Below are 25,311 nucleotides of genomic sequence, written 5' to 3'. Positions count from 1 at the left end.
AGGTGAAAGTCATCATAGCTTGCGTAGTATAGACCCAGCTCCCAACCTAACTTTGAGAATAGATTAATGGCAATATTTATTTTATCGCCCCCGATAACGGCCCACCACTAATATATATATATATATATATATATATATATATATATATATATATATATATATATATATATATATATATATATATATATATATATATATATATATATATATATATATATATATATATAAATAAGTGCAAAATCGAAATGAATCCAACTACTAGCAAGTAATACTCTAAGCAACACAACAGAACTAGGGTATTCCCAAAAACACTTGCGTCCTCCCGCTGTTTCACTGTCCAGACACTTCTCCTGTCCATGTTTGTCCAATCATTGCATTAGGTCCGAATGCAATAATTGGATGTCTTACCTGCCTGTCAACATATATATTTCTATACCACCGTGCACCTGCAAGTGCAGACACGTCATGAGCGCACTCCATGAGGCTATGCAGAGTTGTGGACAGACAGCCACTGAGTGCCACAACCAACAGCCGCCTTTCATAGTTCCTCCTGAACCAAAACAATGAGCTTATGCTGCGTTCACGCCATGTTGTAACCATAGTTATGACTTTCATACTGTTCATGTCCTCAGACTCGGATTTATGTGTTTCGATGTTTACACTATCCACTCTGAAATTAATCAGCAGCAGTCAGGTAGTACAAGTCAGAGCTCTCTAAGTTGTTTACATTCATTATTATTGAAAAGTTATGTGCTTAGAGACATGAGGTAGTTTAACGCAGTGTTGCCACAGTTACTTTGAAAAAGTAACTTAGTTACTTTACAGATTACTTGATTTTAAAAGTAACTAAGTTACTTTACAGATTACTTGATTTTAAAAGTAACTAAGTTAGATTACAAGTTACTTTATTAGTTACATTCATCAGTTGCCAACAACCCCTCTGCAGCAATGACAACCGTTTTTGCCAACACTAAACATAAAACACTAAACATAAAACCCTAAACATGTTAATGAAAAGGTACAAATTACTTTGTGTTCTTATTAAATACATTTATGAAAAACATTTTTAATTTATATATGAATGTAAATAATGATATGGGCCTACACAAATAATATAAAATTACAAGATTTATATTTTATTGTAAACGTAATGTGCAGCTCTGTAAAGGGACAACAAATATATGATCGATCCGTGAGAACAATATATTTTTTAATAATCTTTAAGTGCACAAAACTATGAAAATATATGAAACGCTTCAAAACAGAGCGGCAACAAAGCGCTTATGCGCATCCCGGGTGCAGAATGATGCGCTTAAAGCAACATGGAATCAGAGTGTGCAGTGCAGCGCGAGTGCACATTGAAGAGTTCACGCCACGGCATAAAGAGAAGATGAGCGTTGAGCCCACAAATCCTAGTCTACTATGTAGCCTATATCGGTCCAAACATTCACTGATTATTTGTTTCTTCACAGTTTTTAATTCTGGTTATTGTGCGTGTGATGCTAATTAATAGTCCTTGTGTTGTCACCTGAGTAGCGAGCACAACATCTTTCAGAAACCGCTAGATAAACTCCAGGAAGATAAATTATTTTATCAACATATCAAGTATTATAACGGGAATATATCATATGGAGTGAGCTTTACCGTGCAGCTGCTGACTGTAACCGAACGCGACGCGCAGTTTTGCTGAACGGAGAATGATTGACAGCTACAGCAGAGGAAAGACATTCAGCTATGGAATGGCTTTAGATGACTTTGTAGGCTACTAGCAAATAATAATATTCTAATAATGATTGCTGAAGGATAATGTGACAATATATATTTCTGATGATTATTTAATTATCACGACATGCCTAATCTGAGCAAGTGACTGCCTGTCTTGAGTTTTGTCGAAAGACGGAGGCGGCAAGAAATTTGACGGAGCGGCCGCCTCGTAATTCTCTATGCAGGAAAACCCCTGCTGAGACTAAACAAGAAAGCAAATATATATATTTTTACTAAGGAAAATGACAAAAAAAGTAACTCACAGGGACTTGGATAAGTTACTTTAATCTGATTACTGGTTTGGAAATAGTAACGCGTTAGATTACTCGTTACTGGAAAAAGTGGTCAAATTAGAGTAACGCGTTACTAAGTAACGCGTTACTGGCATCACTGGTTTAACGGCATCTCTTGTGACGCTTTGCAGCTCTCTCTGTGCGTTCATGTGTTTTGAGTGAGGCGTGGCTATGGCAATGCTCTGAAGAGAGGGTGGGATCTCATGCTTTTAAAAGGGTTGCTATTGCTAGCCTTTCCAAAATTGCCTACCCTATCTTTAATATGATGAACTACATTTGTGGTTATACATTTTAAAAGAATTGCAAACATGTAAGGAAAAATGTAACACCATTTCTTTGCAGATGTCACTGAATATTTTATATTAAATGCAATGAAGTTCAGACATTTCTAAGTGTGGCTTAAGTGTCCAATTACATTTTTTGGACCACTATAAACAATTAAACAGTTCAGTGTCAACTGTGTCAGATGAAAGTCAACTTCTCTCTTGTTTTAATCACACATTATTTCATATTAGCGCAGGGCCCATTACCTGCTATATACAAGAGCCTCTGTCCTCCTGAGATAAAGGATGAGCAGCTTCACCTATAGTGAAGGTCTTAATGTTGAAACATCTCTTTGAGCGAGTTTCACATGGTGTTGGTTTCAAGCCATGCACACTCAGCATTGGTGTAGCGGTTGCCGGATTGCACCTGTCAGCATTCTCACTCGATCACTGGCGCCTGACCCTTGTGGGGCGGCAGATCAAAGAAGAAATAGAGGCTGGGCTTCATCAACGCTTCCTGCTTTGGTTCCTTCTGTTAGTCAACTCTATTAACTCTTCATCATGAACATTATTAGAGGAGTATTTCTTCCCAAACTGACAATTCTGGTTTAATTTGGACCACTTTTTTCTGTCCGTTTTGAAGCACAATCACAATGAATCGTTGAATGGAAAATAGCTTTTTATATATATGAGTGTCATTTTTTCATTCTTGGGTGAAATATTTTTCTAACCACCTCAAGTCCAAACAAAATTGTGTAGAAAAATGGTAGTTGTGATATGATAAGTATATATATATATATATATATATATATATATATATATATATATATATATATATATATATATATAGATAGATAGATAGATAGATAGATAGATAGATAGATAGATAGATAGATAGATAGATAGATAGATAGATAGATAGATAGATAGATAGATAGATAGATAGATAGATAGATAGATAGATAGATCAAATCAAATTCTGAGATTGTGAGTCACAATTGCAAAGTCACTTTTTGAGATATAGTCACAACTACGAGAAACAAAGTAACAATTACGTGAAACAAAACCATTTTCTGAGATATGTAGAAGCTATACGAGAAACAGTCACAAGTGTGTCATATGAAATGAATGAATTCTGATATATAGCCATCACAATGGCTATATGGGAAACCATCACAATTGTGCGATATATATCATTCTGAGATTTGTAGTCACAATTCTGAGAAATAAAGTCACAATTGCGCTAAATAAAGTAACAATACCTTTTTTTCTCCATTCTGAGGCAGAAACAGGCTTCCATGTCTATTTTATAAGCTAACAAGGCTAATATGAGGTTGATGAAAGGAACAACATTTCTCTTTCTCATGTCACATGCCCTGAGTGCTGCTTGTGGGACAGTTGGAACCTTTCTCAGACTGCACTAAAAACAGACAACAACATTGTCAAAATTATCCCCATTTCGTTTTCAAAAGCGTGCGTTTTCAGGCTCCCAATACGTTGTCGTCGTGTAAATGAACGCTGAAAACGCATACTAAGTTTTCAGTTGAAAATTGTGTCATGTAAACACCCTTAGTCCAGAAACACACGGAAAGGTGGAAACAAACTGTGAGAGGTTTCAAATAGAAGTTTGGGTGTACTGCTTGACTGGCACTGACTGTCATCTTAGTGTTGTTTACTTTCTTGGTTAGGTGGGTGGTGCTGTGAGTAGGCATTTGTGGATGATTGACAGCCTGTTGTTGCGGCTCACTGTGCAGTGTTCAGTTTTGTGGCGGTAATGTGTTGTATGTCTATTAATAAATTTAAAAACACAGAATGTCATGTGTCACAGAAAGAGGTGGGAGTTTCGTAAGTGTGTGATCTCATCTGCGGTTTATTGGATGTCAGATCAGAAGCTCAGTCCCAAAAACAGGTGTTTGCTGTGTTATCTCATCGGCAGACTAGATGAAAGTGCACAAAACCATGCTGTCTCTTCTCATTTAGGTAGAAGCATCACTTCTTTTTCACTGTTGTTGTAACGGTTAGGTTTAAACTCTTAAATCCAAGGGATTACAAACCTTTCCCTCAACAGTTAATTCACCTCTTTAACTTTTTACCATTTAAGCAATTAGTTTTTATTCATTTCCCTTAATGGAAATTGACATCTCACATAATACACTGCAAAGTCTCTTTTAAATTGTCACTGAGAAGAATACTGCATTCATAGATTCTTTTGTTTTTCCCCCTGAATGAAACAGTGACCACATGCTGCAGACATTTTTATTGCATTACTGAATATTGAATAACACGGTGAAAATAATCATGGTGAATTGAATAGTAACTGTCTCTCTCAGAGAACAAAAACCCTAAGGAACATCCTGGTAATGTTATCTTACTGCCCGTAGAATTTCTTTATAGCTTTTACGGCACCTAATAAATGTGGCATGAAATAATCAAGGAAGACACCACATTCTCTCCAGCCAATTGAACTCCATTTGAGCAAACAAAACAGGGTGAAGATTGTGTTGGTCGAGTAATTATGGGACATATGTAAACACTGGTCACAAACAGCTTTAGAAAGGCTGGAAATGTTACGTAATTGGGGGGGAAAGTTTAATAGGGGTCAGTGTGTTTAATTTTAATTAACACTGCTGTTTAGAGGCCAAATGTTCAACTCTTAAGCTTTCCTCTGGTGAGCTTGAATGTTGACCGCAAGACCTGGCCCATATCACAGTGACTGTTATCAATTAGTTCACAGAGGATTTCACGTAACTTTTTTAGTGGCGTTAAGAAATATGTACTTAAAGTGTAGGGAAGGCAATTTTGGGGAGGCTAGCTTTGAAAGCATGAGATCCCTCCCTCCCTTCAGAGCGTCTCGAAAGCCACGCCTCCTTCAAAACACATGAACGTGCACACCCAGAGCAGAGTCTGCGAAGCGCCACAAGACGAGAGACGATGTTAAATTAACTCATGTCTCAAACCACATATAATAATAAACGTAAACAATAGTGTTGTAGTAGTCAAGACCGGTCTTGGTCTCGAGACCGGTCTTAAAGGGATAGTTCACCCAAAAATGAAAATTAGATTAGATTCAACTTTATTGTCATTACACAAGTACAAGTACAAGGCAACGAAATGCAGTTTAGGTCTAACCAGAAGTGCAATAGCAGCAAGTGCAGGATATACAATGGTTGCGTAAGTGCAGGACATAAAAATGTTCTGAATATATATAAATATGTATAAGTAGAGAGATGGTTATTACTATAAGTAGAACTGAATTTACAGATGAATATATACAGTGAATAAATATACAGATGGCTATTACTATAAACAGAATTTACAGGTGAATATGTACTAGAATATAATATACAGATGGCTATTACTATAAACAGAATTTACAGGTGAATATGTACTATGAATATAATATACAGATGGCTATTACTATAAACAGAATTTACAGGTGACTATGTACTATGAATAAATATACAGACGGTTATTACTTGAACAGAATTTTACAGTTAGAGGTATACAATAATATGTTAGGCTAATATGAGGAATATAGCAGTGGATTAAGTTAGTACAATAAATTATGGACAGAGCTATCCGAAAGAAAGTGTAAAAGTGCAGTGGAAAGTGGTTGCATATTCCAGTTAGAAGTACGGTGCAAAATGCAAATGTAAACATTGTTACTGTAAATACAGTCGGCAGTGCAGATGAGCATAATCCAGTTACGGTATGGTGGTGCAGAATGCATAAGTAAACAGTTGTTACTGTAATAAACAGTCGGTAGTGCAAATAACAAAGTGAAGGCAGATGTGAGGTAGGAGAGTTATCAGTTTATGAGGGAAGTGGATCAACGGGGGTTTGAGTTCAGTAAAGAGACAGCTCTGGGGAAAAAACTGTTCTTTAGTCTGCTGGTCCTGGTCCGGTGGATCCTGAAACGCCTGCCGGAGGGCAGGAGAGAAAACAGTCTGTGGGCTGGGTGAGAGGAGTCCTTGAGGATGCTGCGAGCTCGATGCAGACAGCGTTTCCTCTGGATGTGTTCGATGGCAGGCAGTGGAGTTCCTGTGATGCGCTGGGCAGTTTTCACCACCCGCTGCAGTGCCTTGCGCTCCGCAACAGAGCAGCTCCCATACCATACTGCCACACAGTTGGTCAGGATGCTTTCTATTGCGCAGCGGTAGAAGTTCACCAGGATAGCCGAGGAGAGCTGATTCTTCCTCAGTGTCCTCAGGAAGAAGAGGCGCTGGTGAGCCTTCTTGACCAGGCTGGAGGTGTTGGTCGTCCACGACATGTCCGCCGAGATGTGGGTCCCCAGGAACTTGAAACTGGAGACACGCTCAACAGCCATTCCATTGATGTGGATGGTGTCGTGTGTGCCTCTTGACTCCTTCCTGAAGTCCACGATGAGCTCCTTCGTTTTGGTGGTGTTGAGGAGCAGGTTATTATCAGCGCACCATGTGGCCAGGTGCTGGATCTCCTCCCTGTAGGCAGTCTCATCGTTGTTGCTGATGAGACCAATCACCGTAGTGTCGTCCGCAAACTTGACGATGGAATTAGTTCCATACACAGGCTTGCAGTCGGAGGTGAAGAGGGAGTAGAGAAACGGACTTAGCACACAGCCCTGTGGTACACCAGTGTTAAGAGTGATGGATGTGGAGCAGGTGGATCCTGATCGAACATTCTGGGGTCTGTCAGTTAGGAAGTCCAAAATCCAGTTGCACATTGAAGTGTTGATGCCCAGGTCTCCAAGTTTGGCAATTAACTTGGATGGGATGACAGTGTTGAATGCTGAGCTGAAGTCAACAAACAGCATGCGTGCATAAGTGTTTTTACTGTCCAGATGGGTGAGCACAGAGTGCAGTGCCATGGAAACGGCATCCTCTGTGCTCATATTGCTGCGGTAGGCAAACTGGTGTGAGTCCAATGTGGATGGTATAGAGTCTTTTAGGTGTTCCAGGACCAGCCGCTCAAAGCACTTCATAATGATGGGTGTGAGTGCTACAGGGCGGTAGTCATTAGGGCACCTCGGGCTGGAGTGTTTCGGCACTGGCACAATGGAAGTGCGTTTAAAGCATGATGGTACAGCTGCTTGGGCGAGAGACAGGTTGAAAATGTCTGTAAAAACCCCAGCGAGCTGCTCCGCACATGCCCTGAGCACACGTCCAGGGATGTTGTCTGGTCCAGCAGCCTTGTGCGCGCTGATCCGGCTCAGTGCCTTGCAGACATCTGTGGAGGAGAGTGTGATTGGTGGGTGGTCAGCTGAGGGTTTGAGCTTGGTGGCAGTTTCTCTGTTGTCTCTTTCAAAACGAGCATAAATGTAATTTAGCTCATTCAGGAAGTTGACATCAGTGGCTGCGGGGGTGGAGTGGGGGGGTTTGTAGTCACTGATGGCCTGGATGCCCTGCCACATGCGTCGAGGGTCAGAGTTGGAAAAGTGACCCTCAATCTTAAGCTTGTAGCAGTGCTTGGCCTTTTTGATGCCCCTCTTCAGGTTTGCCCTGGATGCGCTGTAGGCTTGTGCATCTCCTGATCTGAAGGCAGTGTTGCGTGACTTCAACAGGAGTCGTACTTCCCTGTTCATCCAAGGCTTCTGATTTGGGTATGTGGTGATCTGTTTCTGGGTTGTAACACTGTCGATGGTGGTATTGATATGATCCAATACTGAGGAGGTGTAGGAGTCAATGTCCGTGTGAGCGCCACTGGTGGCTTGAGAAGCAAAATTCTGTCGTCATTCTGTCATAATTTTGTAACAAAGCAGATAGAGCAACCATTGACTACCATAGTATTTTCCCCCTACTATGGTAGTGAATGGTTGCTCTCTCTGCTTGGTTACAATCATTCTTCAAAATATCTTCTTTTGTGTTCAGCAGAACAAAGAAACTCATACAGGTTTGGAACAACTTGAGGGTGAGTAAATGATGACAGAATTTTCATCTTTGGGTGAACTATCCCTTTAAGACCATTTTTTGAAGGTCTTTGTCTTGTCTTGGTCTCGACTGCATTTCTCCTCTGTCTTTATCTCAAGACCAGCCAAGACCACAACTGCAAGGATATCACTAAATTGCCGGTGCATTGTCTGATTTAACATCATTAATCTGATTTGTGATTTAAACTTACTGCTTAAAATGCAACCAATAACTTGGTTGTAATGCGATTTCTTTTGTTACTGTGCTGCCGGGTTCAAAATCAATGCAGCATTGTCTCACAAATGCCCCAAATAAATATAAATGCCCACAAAATTCTGAGATTTAGTTTTTTTTTTAATATAAAATGGAATATAATTAAGCAATATCAGAAGAGCAAGAGAGCTGTTTTCATGAATATAAGCATGATTGCAAATTATATTGATTCATACAAATGTTCAATAAACAAGAAGTTAATATTAAATTACACATTTTAAACTGTGTCTTTGCTAATTCGGCCACGTTTCGTTATTAAATGAATCAGCTGTTTTGAACAAATCGGTTAAATAAATGATTCTGTGACTGCTAAATAATATTAATGTTTTAATGTTAAATTAATCTGAACATTAATTCATAGATTCATTTCTGCGTTGATATTGTCGACAGAAATTATGGTTACGACATGGCGTGAATGCAGAATAAGCTCGTTGTTTTGGTTCTGGAGGAACTGTAAAAGATGACTGCAGTTTTTTTGTGCATAGCCTTACGGAACGTGCTGATGATGTTTGATGTCTGCACAAGCAGGGTGTATGGAGGTATGGAAATAAATATGAAGTGTTCAGATGCAAAAACCTCTAAGTCCGTCTGACATGTTTTCTTTTAAAAGAGCATTTTTTTTTTATCAGGCTCCTATGTTTAGGTTCAGTAATTTCACTTTAATGGCAATGGAAAGGTTATTAGTCAACCTTATTTTCAAAAAATGTCACTTTAGTCAATTCATTGGTCCACCTCTTTGGACAACAAGACATAGTAAACAGTTGCAAAATCACTAAAGATGCAAATGGAAACATTGCAAATGATGAAAGCAGAATTCAGAATGAAACAATGAAGAAACTGATCCACATCTGTTTCTGTCAGTTTTACAGCAGCACAAGGTACACTGTTTGGTTGCTACCAAGCGGCAACCTCCCGCAGTTTCTCTTGAAGCCAATACGGAAGTGACATAAACTGCAATTCATCGACTGGCCGCTAGGGACAGCCTCCAGAAGGGAGCAGAATCTCATTGAGTCCCATGTTAAAATGCCCAACTTTACAACAGAAAAAAACATGTTTACAGCCTGGAACAAATTGTGGTTTTGGTCTATACGGCTAATTTTGCCCTTCATGACAACTGTGAGGGGGGTGTTTTTTTTTACAACTAATTTGTTTACATTATATAAAGCCTTAAAGTTCTGCATAATTAAGGGCGTGACCACTTTGAGTGCCAGGTGGATATCCATTTATCGGCTGTCTGTTAGTCATCGTGTCACCTAAGCTCCACCCACGTCCCGCCTCTTTGTCCATTTTCTATTATCCGAGAGTGATGAGCGATGACACACTGCCAAGATGGCAACGGCCAGCTCATCCCTACTTTACGCTTCAAAACTGCTCTTCAGAATCCTATGGGTGACGTCATGGATACTACGTCCATATTTTTTTACAGTCTATGGTTGCTACTCACGAAATCCTGTCATTGCCACTGTAAAGATGGACAAAACATGATAATAACTTGCAGCTCGGCAATTGAAGGCCGGCTCATACGCACACCGTCATTCATCTTGAAATCATATGATTTGATTTGCGTCTTCTTGATTGCTTTCTATGGACTTGGAGGATTTTGCTTACAAAGGGAAGTGGTGTTTAGCGGTTTCTGCCAACCCGTATGTCTGAATGGGATTTAGCGGATTTGAAGCGAAATTATTTGATGAACGTATACTGTGTGGAAAGCCTTCCCTCAATATCATTATCTCATTTTTGACGGAGGTGGCATTAGCAGCTTTTGCATCTGAAGTCTTCATATGTTGACAGGCGGGTAGGACATTATAACAATTATAACAGTATAACAAAAAGTGTTTGTTTATGCCTACCCTAGCTTAAACCTACAGTAATAGTTTATATTCAGAGTTGACATGATTTAGCCTTCTGTCATTCATCCCTGTCTATAAATAAAGACAAAAAAGGACATTATAACAATTATAACAGTATAACAAAAAGTGTTTGTTTATGCCTACCCAAGCTTAAACCTACAGTAATAGTTTATATTCAGAGTTGACATGATTTAGCCTTCTGTCATTCATCCCTGTCTATAAATAAAGACAAAAAGTTCAGACTACTGTGGCTGTATATATACTACCTACTTGCTCAAATGGAATATTTTTCAAATATACGTTTTGTAAGATTTTTTTCTAGTATGTATTCCTCAAATCGTCAGATTCATTCAGGCAGGAGAACACAACTGAGATAAAATTGTTCCTCTAGTCTACAAGTAACTTCATTTTTATGTTGTGACCACAGATGGTGATTACTTTAATAAAGCTCTGAACAATAAGGCTTTGTGTCCAGCAAAGTGTTTTTAGCCATGTGAAAACACCAGACAATCTTTTAAAACCGCCTTGCTGAGGGTACTTGAGAGCTACACTGACCTTGCTATGGAGGACGCACGGCCTAAGGCTGACAACTAGTTGCCCATTCTGATCCATTCCTAATTATGATTTCACTAGATTTGTTTTAAAAGTAGTTTTTAATGATGGAGTTGTAGAAATGTGTGGGTTTGGTAACTTTTTAGAACAAAACCGAATGATGTTTTTCGGCATTATACATTTAGCAAATGCTTGGAAATGACATATTCGTAATTCGAGGTTTTAATTGCCTTATTTCGGGTTTTTATGTCAAAATAATATTGATTCCAGCCTGGGCGACTTTAACAACTTTGTGTTAGCACTGAGCATATCATGTTAAACAAAGAGAAAATACCAAATTGTCTTCACAGACTAATTTTTAAGGCCAGCCTATCTTTCAAGTGTGGCTTATTGAATTAAGCTTTGATGTACATTACTTAATTTCTAGTTTTCGATTTAATTTCAGGAGATGTGGGTCAAAATGATACTAATATTCTAAATAGAAGGTTGTTTGTTCCATTTAATGTTCAGTGGTCACCACCAGCAGTGAAAGTAGGTGAATTATCTACTTGCATGATTTATTCACTTAAAAAGACATGAGTTAAACCATTTTAATTTGGGCAAAATATATATATATATATATGGACCATCATAAAACACTTCAATGGTTTGAATGAAAAATAAATCACAAAGAATGAAACAAATTTGTGTTCTGGTATTTGAAGAATGCTTTGTTTGTTGTATCTACAGTTCTCCAGTGTTTACAGTGCTCATTGTGAATTTTATTTTCATTTTATGAATTAAAAAAAAAAACATTTATCTATTTTTTCTAAACTCTTAATATAGTCTGTTGAACTGGGTGAACCAGTGCCACCATGGCCCTTATGTAGTCTGGCCCCTGCCCTGTGTTATGCCAGTTTACAGCTGGCCCACTGAACCAAACAATAAACTGCACTTTGCCGTTTTATGTGGCTGTGATTGATCACCAAATGAAGGCAGCCTAAGTGCTGCAATGTGAAGCAGATGAAATGGAAAGCTCTAACCTAAACTGACAATCTGGAAAGTATTACAGAGGTCAGCAGCAATCCCCAGGCATTTAGGGAAACATACAAAGTATGACTGTATATTGATTTTGAAGCAGTATGCATCTCGCTTAAGGAGTTTGTCCCGCACAAGTAAACAGCTGGTACACATACGCCCGAAAAATCAACATGTCTCCACAGTTTAGCTGGATGCAGTGTCATTTTGGAACATTTCTTCTGCTCACATCGGCTAGCTTGGTTGGATCTCTAGATTGGATCTCACCAGCACGTCACAGCAATTGATGTACATGTTGCGATCTGTGCTATCAAGTTTACCTCAAGTTTGTTTTGTAGCGTGTGCAGTCCACAAAACCCTTAGTTATAAGGTTAAAGGTACCCTCTGTGAAACATGGGTTGCAAGAAACAAACAGGGTCCACTTAGGAACTTTAAGGCTGCCATTAAGTATTTTACCTTAATTACTTGAGAGTTCCCTTAAGTTCTGTTATGCGTTGCAACGAAGTCCTTAGTGACCATTTAGCCCTAAACAAATTTAGGTATCAAAACAGGTCCCTTAAGTCATCTGCTGAACTCAAAAGCGATGTAGGATTTCATGTTAATAAATTGGGGAGGCCTTTTTACCAATCCAGATAAGCCTGTTGAAAGTATGACTTGAAACAGTGTGTATTGTCATAAATATAATTTAATAAACACTGTGTGCTTGAATCTCATGCCAGGCTTTGTCTTGTACGCAAGAGTGACTCATTATAGCGGCAGGTTTGGATGTTTCCCCCCGGCTGTTTTTCAAAAAATAGCTTTTTTTTGTCCAGTTTAGTTTAGATTTCTTGTTTTCAGCGCTGTAAGACGGTTAACACACAGGACTAGACGTTGTCGTGTCTAGTTGCGTCTATGTCATCGAGTGACCGAACGCTTCATTCTGTGAAATCACCACAGACAAAGTGCCGTTTGATGCGTGAGTACAATACAATAAAAAAGAAAGCAAATAATGTAATTTAATGTAAAACTATGTGAGCGGCACGGCAGGATTTTGAGCATCCTCCAATAATAATAATTCAAATATTGTAGTACAGCTGTATAGTTTAGTAAATGTTACACTTGTTTGTGGTCTGTTATGTTCTGTTTGGTGTGGGAGATTTCATAACTATAGCAACCGCTTCTCCGTTGCCGTGTTTTGCCAGAAACTATTGCAAAATGCTTAGTATAAATACTTAGGTACGGGTAACGGTTAAGACGTTTGTTGCAACGCTCTTAAAGAAATCTCTTACCTCAGGGATTTCACCCCCTCAGGGATACCTTTAAAGGGATAGTTCACGCAAAAATTACTTCATGGACTTACAATGGCCGCTGCGTGCGCGTGTCCGTTAAGTCGACGGGACCACAGGGTGTCCCATTTGTCATTTTAGGTCTCAGAAGGGTGCTCGCGAATGCCCCCTTTGAGGTCGATATGCGCCCTCGATGCGCACTTCCTAGCCCGCACTGGTGCACTTCCGTATTCAACTTACGAAAGAAGCAAAACTGGTGCGACATTTTTTAAAATAACTCTGATTGTATTCATCTGAACGAAGAATGTCATAATCACCTAGGATGGCTTGAGGGCGAGTAAATCATGGGGCAATTTTTGGGTGAACTAACCCTTTTAGTCAAACCACTTAACAGGTTTCATGCAACCGGTCCCAGTATAGTACAATCCGACTTAAAGGGATAGTTTACCCAAAAATGTTTATTCTGTCATTAATTATTAGCCCTCATGTCGTTCCAAATCCTTAAAACTTTCGCTCATCTTTGCAAAACAAATTAAGATCTTTTTGATGAAATCTGAGAGCTCTCTGTACTCTCTATGGACATAACCTTGGGTGAGCTATCCCTTTAAGAGACCATAGATTGTTGCACAGTCTGCCTTGACATTTAGCCACCAATTGTTATGGAGTCAACCCACCTTCATGTCATTACAAACCTCTCATTGGTGAGCTCATTAGAGAATGTCTGATTCATGAACAAATCCTTGCTTTGATTTAGATCTTTTCAGTGAATTGATTCATTTGGTTTATTGCAATAATCAGAATATTTTAATGAATCAGACTGATTTGGTTCTCGAATCAGCGATGCCATAAAAGAACCATTTTGGGCTCCATAAAGAACACTTCAGTGAAAATTTCTTAAAAGAACCTTTTTTTTTTTCTTTATTGAATTTTTTTTTTATAATCTAAAGAACCCTTTTTGACTAGAAAGAACCTTTAGTGCATGGGTATCCAATCCTGATCCTGGAGGGCCACTGTCCTGCAGAGTTTAGCTTCAACCCCAATTAAACACACCTGTACTTAGCTAATCAAGGTCTTATTAGGTATACAACTCCCAGACAGGTGTGTTGAGGCAAGTTGGAGCTAAACTCTTGGGGTGCGTTCCGTTCGACCGTAAGTGGACTGCGAAGTGGACTTCAGAGGGTATTCCGCCATCTTAAGTGAGATTCCAATCCAAAGGGAGCGAACATGTTCAGTCCGAAGGGTACTGCGAACGGCGCAGGGAAGAAGGGAACATCGATACATCACTTCACAGGAAGTGGAGAGTGAAAATCACCCAAATGTCTTTGCGCGTCGCATGCATCACCTGTCTGAACTAATTAATGATGGAGCAGAGCCGTTGGTTGGAATAGTTTTTAAACAGCTCTGCGATTAAGGAGTTTACATATGCATTTGAATATTCATAGTTATTATACAAACTAGAGTATTTATGAATTGTTATGGCAATAACTGTTACATTTGTATATTATATTTTATGAATATGTAAACAAATTAAAAGTGTTGAGAAGCACCTGAGGGCTGTCATTTTATATTTTACTTTATTTACCTCAGGAATGTTTACTGTGCAGCTGCACTTGGGAAAGAAAGCGCACGAGATGAGACCGCTACAAAGCCCATTAAGAATAGCCTACAAACATAGTTAACCAAATCAAAGTATTTGCATATTGAATGACAGGTGCAGCTTCAAATCTGTTCATAGTCAATACAGGTTATAAGTAAACTAATAAAACTAATGGACAATGTTTTGATTATATGTTTTAGCATACTGTGTGTTTTGTAAATGTATGCTTATTATATGGTTTTCAATTTGAAAGTAAAGTAAATTACAATATTAATTTATGTCATAATCTGCACCCGTCGTTGCCTTTCTTTGATGACGTTGCAGGGCGTTCCAAATGAGCGATTATTGTCAGCGAAGTCCACTTCAACTGATATACCGTGCTCAGGGAGTAGGGAGCAGTGAACAGTGCGTAGGGACCCTGTCGAATGGAATGAGATAACTTAAGGCTACTGTAGGCCATCTTTCCCAAATAAATGTATATAATAAATGTATATAATTATCTCACCTAAATATTTGATCATGCAGTGCATTTTTGTTTTTAAAAACAATTTTTCAGGTAGGTCTAACATTAGTATTGAGGTAAGAAATACTAATGACATTTAATAAGAAATCAAATGTAAATTAATATTGGTCTTCCCTGAATAAATTAAATTAGATTAATCCTTACACTTAAGGTTGCAAAAGTTAGTCATTCAAGAGCAGTGAGTGTCATAAAGGTTCATCAAACAACACAAAACAAAGAGAAACTCAGAGACAGCAGCAGTTTATTCGACAGCTGTCACTTTAAGAGCGAACACGGATACGGTTACATGCAGTAGCACAAATGTTAACTCGCGAGTCACGACGGGGTTTACGTGCATACTCGTCAAGACGGTAATTTAGTACATACATTTGTGTGTATCTGACAATTTCAGCGCAATTTGTACTTGCAAGCTTTTTGTGAGATGGCCTGTGTGTGTGTGTCTCTCCAGACCGTGCGCGCGAGTGCGGTTTGAACACTGGCAAGACTTAAAAATAAATGCAAATGATAAACTTTAGTGACGATGCGACGCTGCCTCGATTGTGCAAAGTGGCAAATCCTGTGTCAATTGTGCAGCTCGATTTTAGTGCAGATGCGATGCGCTGATGTGAAGCCATTTGAGCATTTTGAAAGGGAGAGAGAGAGCGCGCGCACGCACGCGGTGATTCACGCGCGCTGTTTGTGAACTTAAGTTACGTCCCACAGAACGTTTTCAAATGACTGCGTAAGTTATTTAATATAGAAATATGAATTGTACCTCACCTTCAGCATTATAATTATTTTACCCGCGCTGGAAAGAGAATGAGACGGTGTCGCTGCATATCATGCCCTAGCTCTCACGGCAGGTGCGGGTTTTATGTGTCGTCAGCATGCGATCGGTTCATGAGATCGATCGGCCTTTTTGGAGACCGCCGATCAATCATCCCAAAGCGATTATCGACCGATCGAGATCGGTTGCCGATCGAGATCGGTTGCCGATCGATCGGAGCACCCCTACTAAAAACACATCTGCTTGGTTTTGATTATCATCTATATCGCGATCACTCTCACAGATAGCAAAGTTCTTCTTTCATCATTAAAGTTTATTATTTCCTCGTGTTTTAAAGCTATACTTCTAATGGGTTGTTTTCTGAGCGTACTTATCTGAAGCACACTCACACAGACAACTGGCTTTCGGACGTCAAGTCTCGGGAATCACTTCTCTTTCACATTTTTGTTGTGTAAACTGTCAAATACACACAAGGGTCTTGTTCACCGTTGTCGCTCGCGCCATGGGTGGAAACGTTCAGAGTAAGGGGCGGTAATATTATAATATGATCCCCTTCCTACGTCAGAAGTGGCTAGTTTTTTCACGTGCTTGTAGAGAGAGGCTTACCAAAACAAAGTTACTGGGTTGTCCTTTTTCACGTTTTCTGGGTTGGTAGATGCACTGGAGACCCAATTATAGCTCTTAAACATAGAAAAAGTGAGATTTTCATGAAATATCCCCTTTAAAGGTCTGTTGCAAGGCAAAGCCAGGCAAGGCAAGTTTATTTGTATAGCACATTTCATACACAATTTCTATGTAAAGCACTTTGAATTGCCACTAAGTTAAAATAGTCATAAGTGAAAAAATAAATAAAAATATATATAGTATAACAGTTATAATAGGAATTAAAAGGATATAAAAAATAAAGCTGAAATCCCCTGAAATCTGGGGTGGAAGAAAATGGAGAGTCAGGTTTACTTTAAAAATATTTGTCAGGTAACTGAGCGTTTAGACAGTACCCTTACAGACAAATCTTCTTGGCCTAACTTGAGGGCGTTCTCTAGATGTTTTTCCCGCCAGAGCAGATCTAAACGGGTCTTCCTCGCACCGGAGGGAGTACTCAAAAAATATTTGTCAGGTAACTGTGCATTTAAACATTACCCTTACAGACAAATCTTCCTGGACAGGTACACCAGGGCTATCTCTACTTTGTTCGACCGTCAGAGCGGATCTACACGGTCCTTCCTCTTACCACCAAGGCTATACAGATCTATCCGTCAGAGCAGATCTAAACGGATCGTCCTCGCACCGGAGGGATTTCGATTTATCGCTCCCCTGTCTCTCAACCTCTTCCACCCAGACAGCCTTAACAAAATAAAAAATAATAAAAAATAAAAAGTATAATTAAAAACTAAAAATAAAACAGGGTTAAACATAATTACAGTGCAAGCAGTTCGGACAAAGCACAGAGCTCATTCAGTAAATGCATAAGATAAGGTGCAATCAGTCAGACGTACAGTGGCACAGTGCTCATTCAGTAAATGCACAGCTAAACAGATGTGTTTTGAGTCTGGATTTGAAAGTGGCTACTGTTGGAGCACATCTGATCTGTTCAGGAAGCTGGTTCCAGCTACGGCTGGCATAATAGCTAAATGCAGACTCTCCTTGCTTTGAGTGAACCCTTGGTATTTCTAATTGACTTGATCCTGATGATCTGAGTGATCTGTTGGGTTTGTATTTAATCAGCATATCTGCAATGTATTGAGGTCCTAGGTCATTGAGTGATTTATATACAAGTAATAGTACTTTAAAATCTATCCTAAATGTAACTGGAAGCCAGTGTAAAGATCTGAGGACTGGTGTGATATGGTCCTATTTTCTGGTTCTGCTCAGGATCCTGGCAGCAGCGTTCTGTATGAGCTGCAGCTGTCTAATGGTCTTTTTGGGAAGGCCAGTGAGAAGACCATTACAATAGTCCACCCTGCTGGTGATAAAAGCATGAACGAGTTTCTCTAAGTCTTGCCGGCAATAAAGCTTCTAATTCTTGCAATATTTTTCAGATGATAGTAAGCTGATTTAGTTATTGCTTTGACATGACTATTGAAACTCAGGTCAGACTCCAAAATCACACCAAGATTTCTGACTTGATTTTTTGATTTTAGACCCTTAGCCTCAAGATATGCGTTCACTTTGAGAATTTCATCTTTGTTTCCTAATGTAGTGATTTCAGTTTTGTCTTTGTTTAACTGAAGAAAGTTTTGGCACATCCAACTGTTAACTTCATCAATGCATTTACATAGAGAGTCAATGGGGCTGTAGTCATTAGGTGATAGGGCTAAGTAGATCTGGGTGTCGTCAGCATAGCTGTGGTAAGCCATTTTGTTATTTTTCATTATTTGGCTCAGTGGCAGCATATACAGGTTGAATAGGAGTGGTGCAAGAATTGACCCTTGTGGGACTCCACATGTCATGGATGTCCACTCAGACTTATGGTCACCTATACTCACATAATAACCTCTCCCTTCTAAGTATGACCTGAACCATTTGAGGACCATTCCAGAAAGCCCAACCCAATTTTCTAGCCTGTCAAGAAGTATGTTGTGGTCAACAGTGTCGAATGCAGCACTGAGGTCCAGTAGTACCAGAATTTATGTTTTGCCTGTATCTGTATTGAGGCGAATATCATTTATAATCTTTATGAGCGCTGTCTCTGTGCTGTGATGCGGTCGGAAACCAGATTGAAAATTGTCAAAGTATCCATTTGAGTTCAAGAATTTGTTCAGCTGACTGAAAACAACTTTTTCAATGATCTTGCCTATGAAGGGGAGATTTGAGATTGGTCTGTAGTTGCTCAGTATGGAGTTATCCAGATTTCTCTTTTTAAGGAGAGGCTTTACTACTGCAGTTTTAAGGGAGTTCGGAAAAGTCCCAGAAAGAAGTGAGGCGTTTACCACTTCTAGGAGATCTGCTTCTAAACAGTTAAACACACTTTTGAAAAAAGAAGTGGGGAGTGTGTCAAGAGCGCAGGTTGATGTTTTAAGGTCCTGTACCGTTTCTTCTAAAATTTTACCATCAATTGCTTAGAAATCAGTCATAATAACTTTATGAGGTTGTGGTCTGATCTGACTCACCTCAGAGCAACTCAAGGATGTGCTGTTCGCATTTCTGATATTAATGATTTTCTCGGAGAAGAAGGAAGCAAACTCACTGCATTTGCTGTCTGAGAGCATTTCACTGGGAATGTGACTCGGGGGGTTTGTTAGTCTCTCTACAGTAGCAAAAAGAGTGCGTGTGTTGTTTATGTTTCTGTTTATATTATTTGAAAAGAAGGTCTGTCTAGCTTTGCCTAGTTCCACATTGAAAGCACGAAGACTGTTTTTATAAATGTTGTAATGGACTACAAGTTTTGTCTTTCGCCACATGCGTTCAGATTTCCTGCATTGTCTTTTCATTAATTGCACTGCTGTTGAGTTTCTCCAAGGTGCTTTTTGTTTGCTACTCTTTTTTCTGACTTTCACAGGAGCAATATCATCAATTACACCCTTAACTTTTGAGTTAAAAGAGTCAAGGAGAAAATCAACAGAGTCTGCAGATATGCTTGGTGTTAGAGATATAGCCTTCATAAACAGCACACTAGTGTTCTCATTTAAGCATCTCTTTTTGACAGAGACAGATCTAGTTTCAATGGCAGGAGAGATTGATATATCAAAGAAAATACAGAAATGATCAGACAGTGCCACATCCTTAATAACTATTGATGAAATGTTTAGACCCTTACTGATAAGTAAATCTAGAGTGTGTCCACGATCATGTGTGGGTCCGTGTACATGTTGTGTCAAATCAAAAGTGTTAAGAACAGTCATGAGATCTTTTGTTGTACTGGATTCAGCATTGTCAATGTGAATGTTAAAATCCCCAGCAATAGCAAAACAGTCATACTCAGAGGAGATTGCTGATAACAGCTCTGTAAAGTCATCAATAAAGGCCGGAGAATATTTCGGAGGCCTATAAATAGTGATAAGCAGGATGCGTGGTGCACCTTTTAGCACAATGCCCAGATATTCTAGAGACAAATAATCACCTAATGATACTTGCTTACATTGATAAACATCTTTAAATAGAGCAGCGATCCCCCCACCCCTTCTGACTGGTCTGCAGACACTCATAAAAGTAAAGTTAGGAGGGGCTGTTTCATTGAGGACTGTTGCACTGCAGCTGTCTTCTAGCCACGTTTCATTTAGAAGCAAAAAATCTAGGTTGTTTGTGGATATTAAGTCGTTGACTAGAAATTATTTGTTTTTAAGTGAACGGATGTTTAAAAGTGCTAACTTAACAGTATTCATTTTAATTTTTTCCCCCACAGTAATCTTAGTTTGACAAGTAACAGGCAGCAGATTAGATGGGTTTGCCATACGGCCTGAGAAAGCCTTGGACTTTCTATCACTGTTGTAGAAAATTCAGCTAGTTTGGAGTGATATTGCATGATTTCTCTCTTGGTTTCATTTGAATGAGCTAATTTAAAGACATCTCAGGGGTAGAGATGATACGTGGCATAATATGAAATTAATCACGGTCATCAGTATAGACTAAGTCCACCCCTGTTTTTAGGAGAAACTAAATTAATTCCACAAAAGTAGATTTGGGGTCTAAAACTCAGACTGATTAACTAAAGATAAATGTATTCCCTTTTGCTTCGTTGCTGCTAAACTTTGTGGAATAATCACATTAAAAAAGTAGAAAGAATTTATTATGCACTACAATAAAGGGAATTGCTAACTGATGGTTCTGAGGATGGGTTTCCGTTGCATCTTCACATCCCCAAAGGACTCACATTGCTTTAAATTACAGCCTGAGAAGCAAATGATGGCAAGAGCTAATGTACCCAGACACATACATTTTAAGAGCTAAAAGGTTTTTCATCTTCTTCTCTTATTTCCTTTTCCATTCATTTTTGTCTAGTGCGCACAGCAGAAATGTACACTTTTGCAAGCAAGCACAGACTCTTCCAGTTTGAGCAGCAGCGGTTTTCTGGCCTTAGGGAGCATTGGGGCATTGTATTAATTATAGAATAAATGCAGTCTAATGCGCTGCTTCGTTCACTGAAAAACAAAACATACTTTGCCATAATATTTTACAGTAATTATTTTGTTTGTGTAATTTAATCGTGGTGCCTGTGTAATGTAAAAACAGCTAAAGAAGCAAAACTGTGTCAGGTTGTGTAATTGTTATGCACAAACAAATGAATTAGTGAGATTTTTGCATAAAACAAGCAATTTGACATTGAGGTAAGAAAAAAAAATGCAATTCTAAACTTGTATATGAAAAAAAATACAGATTAAGCTTGTTTGCAGTGAATCAAATACATATTCAACTGATCAAAAAGGAGTGCTTGCACAATGTAAACATACAAACATAGAAAATGTAATAAAAGTTATTGCCAAGACAACTTTTATTTTTGTAAGAAATCATACCATGAAGCACACATTATTTATTTATTTATTTATTTATTTATTTATTTATTTATTTATTTATTTATTTGTTTGTTTACATGATTTCACAGCAAACTATATAATAAATGTTACATAATGTACAACATAATGAAAACATTGCCATGGAGAATATTTATTTATTTGTTTGTTTGTTTACATGATTTCACAGCAAAATATATAATGAATGTTACATAATGTACAACATAATGAAAACATTACCATGGATAATATTTATTTATTTATTTATTTGTTTGTTTATTTGTTTGTTTGTTTACTTGATTTCACAGCAAAATATATAATGAATGTTACATAATGTACAACATAATGAAAACATTACCATGGAGAATATATATTTATTTATTTATTTGTTTGTTTGTTTGTTTACTTGATTTCACAGCAGAATATATAATAAATGTTTCATAATGTACAACATAATGAAAATCATACCATGGAGAATATTTATTTATTTGTTTGTTTATTAATTTTTTTATTTACATGATGTCACAGCAAAATATATAATGAATGTTACATAATGTACAACATAATGAAAATCATACCATGGGGAATATATATTTATTTATTTACTTACATGATGTCCCAGCAAAATACATAATGAATGGTATCGTCAAGGTCACTTTTATTTATTTACTTATTTTCTGTTTTACAAATCATACCATGGAGAGTGTTTATTTATTTATTTGTTTTCTCTTTTGTTTAACAAATCACATCATGGATAATATTATTTATTTGTTTATTAATGTATTTATTTTCATGATGTCACAGCAAAATACATAATGAAAATTATCACCAAGATAACTTTTAATTATTATTTTTATTGTTTTACAAATCATGCCATGGAGTTTGTTTATTTACATGATGTCACAGCAAAATACATAATTAATGTTATCAAGACAACTTTTATTAATGAATGAATGAATTAATTACAAATCATACCTAGGAGAATATTCTGTTACTAATATTTATTTATTTGTTTGTATTTTTTTTTTTACAAATCATACAAAGGAGAATATTATGTTACCAATATATATATATTTATTTATTTAAATGATGTCACAGCGGAATACACAATGAAAGTTATCGTCAAGACAGCATGACTGAAACTGTCACTAAAAAAACTGACACAATCGTGAGTCATAATAGTTTTATCACTCATCAATATAAAACACACATTCCCGTTATTATAAAACAATCACCTTTCCTCAGCAGACCTCTGTGATGGTCCTGCACACAGCAGACGTCTGCTCCTTTGCCCCTCCGCCCCAAGTGAAGGGGATTATTGCCTTCTCCTCCGTGCAGTAGGTCAGCTGCAGGCCAGACAGGAGTGACAGCTGTGAGCGTGCAGAGGCTCCGTCGGGGCTCGCTGCGCGGGAGAGCGTGAGGAACGAGCTTTAGGGGCAGAAGCGGGTGGTTGATGTAAAGCTTTGCTCTCTGACCCGATCATCAGTGATTAAAAAAAGTCCCCACAGAGAATTCCTGGAAAACAAACAACAAAATGTCACAGGTGAAATGAAGAAAGACAGGTGGGCTCTGAGCTGCCTGTTATACCAGCACAGGCACTAGAAGGGCACAGCATCCTCCTGCCCAAACAGACACATCTCTGCTGCTTTTCTCCGAACACTTAGCAGAGAAATACCAAATTAATGTTGAGTGTGGGAATGCTCTATGCTGTTCTTCTTCACTTTAAAATCGTTTTAATTAGCAGGGGGAAGTTTCTTCAATAACAAGTAATACGCAGCACATCTTTCTTAATCTGCACTCATTTGACCTGGTTACTTGGAAATTATCAACAAAGCTTATTTTTACATAACACATTTGCACAATGCAAGATTACGCTCTTCATCGGCTGCACATGAACGTCTCAGACCTTTGACCCTCAAACACTGCAGTTGGAGCTGAGGCCTGGAAGAGTGTGGTTCATGTTGTCGACCGTGAAAGCAAATCCACTTTGCATTCACTTTCAAAGGATGAGGATTTATACAGTAAAACCGATGTCATCGTTAATGTTCATTCCTCTGTGTACTGAAGTGCTGAGGAAGCCTCCGCAGCTGAATTTCAGATATGCTAATGGTCGTTTAGTTTCCGACACGCACTGTAAGCGGTAGACCAATCAGAACAAACTGGGCCATCTGACCAATCAGAGCAGAGTAGGCTCTCGAATAGGAGGCATTTAGAGAGACCGAATCTTTTTATCAAACATTTCAGACATTGTGAGAAAAGAGGTGATGCTGCAATATCAAAATTATGAGAAAATGAAAGTTTACCTTTGATGCATGTAAAGCTATTGTAGGAGACCCTCAAAATAAAATTACACCCTTAAAAATAAAGGTGCCAGGAAGAACCAAAAAGGGGGTTTCACTGTGATGCCATAGAAGAACCATTTTTGGTTCCCCGAAGAACCGTTTTGTGAAAGGTTCTTTGAAGAACCTTTTTTTTCTAACTATTTTATAGTCTAAAGAACCTTTCTGTGCTACAAAGAACCTTTTGTGCAATGGAAAGGTTCTTTGGATATTAAAGGTTCTTCATGGAACCATACACCTCGCCAAAGAACCATTTAAGAACCATTATTTTTAAGAGTGTAAGAACCATTAAAATAGCATAAATGGGGCACTTCATCATGAATGACAGCCAATAACACTGTCGTTGGTAGCAAGCTTGAAAATTATTCTTTAAAATACATAATTAACATTATTTCCTCTGAGTATGTAGCTGAAAGCTGCTTTCGACTTATTAGTTGATCAGTATTTAATTTAATTAAAAATTATTTTACATGTTTCAGTTAATTAAAATGAAATGCAGGTCCCACTTAGACTTGCTTCAAGCATACTTTATTCCTGACATCTAAAATAATTACTACCATATTCTTGGCAGGATATATATATACAGTATATATATATATATATATATATATACACACATACACCGATCAGGCATTCCATTATGGCCACCTTCCCACTATTGTGTTGGTCCCCATTTTGCCAAAACAGCCCTGACCCGTCGAGTCATAGACTCCACTAGACCCCTGAAGGTGTGCTGTGGTATCTGGCTCCAGGATGTTAGCAGCAGATCCTTTAAGTCCTGTAAGTTGTGAGGTGGGGCCTCCATGGATCAGACTTCTTTGTTCAGCACATGCCACAGATGCTCGATTGGATTGAGATCTGGGGAATATGGAGGCCAAGTCAACACCTCAAACTCATTGTTGTGCTCCTCAAACCATTCCTGAAGCATTTTTGCTTTGTGTCAGGGCGCAATATCCTGCTGAAAGAGGCCACAGCCACCAGGGAATAGCATTTCCATGAAAGGGTGTACATGGTCTGCAACAATGCTTAGGTAGGTGGTACGTGTCAAAGTAACATCCAAGATTTCCCAGCAGAACATTGCCCAAAGCATCACGGCCTCCGCCGGCTTGCCATCTTCCCATCTTCCCATAGTGCATCCTGGTGTCATGTGTTCCACAGGGAAGCGATGGCCTCCGGCCATACACGTGATGTAAAAGAAAACGTGATTCATCAGACCAGGCCACCACCTTCCATTGCTCTGTGGTCCAGTTATGATGCTCACGTGCCCGCTGTTGGCACTTTCGGCGGTGGACAGGGGTCAGCATGGGCACCCTGACTGGTCTGCTGCTATGCAGCCCTATATGCAACAAACTGCGATGCACTGTGTATTCTGACACCTTTCTATCCGAACCAGCATTAACTGCTTGAACAATTTGAGCTACAGTAGCTCGTCTGTTTGATCGGACCACACGGGCCAGCCTTCGCTCCCCACGTGCAT

General features: G+C 38.6%; 1 protein-coding gene across 1 annotated transcript in view; it reads left to right on the top strand.

Moving 5' to 3' along the window:
• The window catches only part of tmem132e (transmembrane protein 132E), a 541,290-nt gene that overhangs the window by 160,756 nt on the left and 355,223 nt on the right, over positions 1 to 25,311 (top strand). The window lies entirely within an intron of this gene.

This window comes from Gobio gobio (assembly GCF_949357685.1).
Source record: "Gobio gobio genome assembly, chromosome: 4".
NCBI classification, from domain to species: domain Eukaryota; kingdom Metazoa; phylum Chordata; class Actinopteri; order Cypriniformes; family Gobionidae; genus Gobio; species Gobio gobio.
This window is presented reverse-complemented; position numbering and strand designations above follow the sequence as displayed.